We start from the raw sequence: 2,655 nt of genomic DNA on the forward strand, positions 1-2,655 counted from the left end.
CCTCTGTTGAGGGACATCTGGGTTGTTTCCAGGTTCTGGATATTATAAATAAGGCTGCTATGAACATTCTCTCTTCACTCACTCTTTACATTCTCTTCTCATGGTCTCTTTCTCACACTCTTCATTCTCTCTCCACATTCACCTCACATACTCCACATGCTCACTACTAGCTCTCTGCAGGCTCTCTCACCTTTTTCTTGCCCCCGTCTTCTATTGATACTCCAAAAGCAGGTAAAAAAAAGGACATTGTATAATCATTGGCAAATCAAATTCAAAAGAATAACCACATCCCACAAATAATCAAGAATTACAATTGTTCCCCAAAGTTTCAAGCTTCCCTCTTCCCAGGCCTATAGCAAACTTATCATTATTTAAAATTTAACTTATTATATATCAGAGCTTAGAGCTCCAAGGCCAGCTACTTGCATTTCCTTGTGAAGCTCTAATGATAAATGACATGGGCAAAGCGGCCAGGCAGTGGCCAGAAAGAATCAAGTTAACCCTAACTCAATAGTTCCGCTAGCTTTCTGCTTCTGCACCTTGCACCCATTGACTCTCCTAAGAGTTCCAGTGTTTTGACTTAGTTCCACTAATATAAGATTTTACATATTCTATACTTGCTTATCCAGGAACCACTCTCAGATGTTATACAACTTATTTCATAACTTTAATAGTTTTTTTCCCTTTCTTGAGGTCCCCATGTTGGCTCTATTTCATTTTCTAATAATTTCTTCAAACTTTCTTTGCAAGTCAAACATTAATCCGAAACTATCATTGTGCAGTTATTACATTGTTTCCAAGATGAGAACAGACAGCATGTACCTGGGCCATTAGGACTGTGCTGTGCTGTGCCCCATGCCTCAATTTTTTAATTGTTTAAGAATCATTACATCAAGGAACACTTAGTTTCACAGAATTCACCAGAGTAGAAGGAGAAAGAAGTAAGAAAGTCAGATATAATAGAATAATTATGCACACCAAGGCCAACTGAAAAACAGTCATGCACAAATGAAATGTATACAGCCATTGTCCAGGGCTAAGGTTAGGAGAAATGGGAACAACTGTTTTTTACAAAGAGCTGCTGCGGGCTACTGAGATGTCTCCATCCTGGCCTACTGCAAGCAGTCCCTGTCAATGTATGATGTCCCCAGCAGCGTGGGGGTCCCCAGGATTGGTTGATATCTGCACTGTGTCCGGTTGTGGTTTTCTGTGATAGTCTCCATTTGTTGTAAAGCAATGATAAAGGGTGAAAGCTACCTTATTTGGTTTCTCCATGTTATATAGTCATACCTGGAGATGTGGAGCTGGGAGCCACAGATGCTAGAGACCATGTAACATTTGCCTTTCTGGATCTGAGATTACTTCATACAATATAATCTTTTTTAGATCCATCTATCTACAGATTTCATTATTCTCTATAGCTGCATAGTGTTCCATTGTTTGAACATCTTCATTATCCATTAATCTACTGAAACACATTTAGGTTATTGTGAATATGGTGGCAATGAACATGGCTGAGCAAGTCTCTGTGGAATAGAGCTTTGAGTCCTTTAGACATATGCCAAGGAATGATATAGCTGGTTCATATGGAAAACTTATTTTTAGTTGTTTTATTTATTTATTTTTTGAGAATTCTCTATTCTGATTTCCAGAGTGCCTGCATAAACACAACATTCTTAACCAACAGTGAATGGGGGCTCCTGTTTTCTCACAATCTTGCCAGCATCTGTTGTCATTTGTTTTGTTTATCTTACCTATTCTGATAATGCAGTAAAATGAAATATCAAAGTTGTTTTAATTTGAATTTCCCTAATTTCTTAAGATGGGGAACATTTTTTAAAAACTTTTATTGCATTATGATGAGAAAAGTTACATGATTTCAATTTTTCTGAATTTGTTAACATTTAAAAACATATTTTATGTAAATAGAATTAAATCACATTCTTGTTTCCCTTTTGTACTTCAACTCCTCCCAGAGACCCCCTCTTCAATACCTACAATATCTTTTTTTGTCATATTCCTTAAAATTTATAAACTATTATAACAATAAAAATGAGCATAATAAAAGTTATTTGATATAAAACAACAGTCAATTTAACAGTGTTATATAGATGCTTATATACAGCATTACTGAAAATACATACATTTTTCTCAATATAAATTTTAAATAACGCCAAACATATTACCTGTATATTTCAAAATAATACATCACTACTAGTATTTTCTTAAATGAACATAAATATATAAAGTCTTTTTGTTTGTTTGTTTGTTTTGTATTTCGTAGAGCTTAAAATCTTGGTTCTTACTGTGGTACAAGCCCAAAATAAGAACAAATTTAGACATTGGATTTCATTGTAATAAGGCTGTACTTCAATGACCCTCACATCACCAAAGGATTTTACCTCCATCATAGCTAAGCTGAGAGTTGACAGTTCTGCTGTGCCAAGGAATGAATTGTAGGCACAATTTTTGGATACAGACGTCCTGCTATGGTCAAAGCTATTTAACTTGCGTGAGTGACTTTATTCTCAGTCCACAAAGAACAGGCTACATTCATTCATTTAAGAAATGGTGTGTGTATTAAGATGGTGTATCCATAAAGTCATTCACCAACTTTTTCAATGAACAATGGTTCTGCTTGGAGGGTGGCACAGA

The sequence above is a fragment of the Mastomys coucha genome, chromosome X (genome assembly GCF_008632895.1).
Source record: "Mastomys coucha isolate ucsf_1 chromosome X, UCSF_Mcou_1, whole genome shotgun sequence".
NCBI classification, from domain to species: Eukaryota; Metazoa; Chordata; class Mammalia; order Rodentia; family Muridae; genus Mastomys; species Mastomys coucha.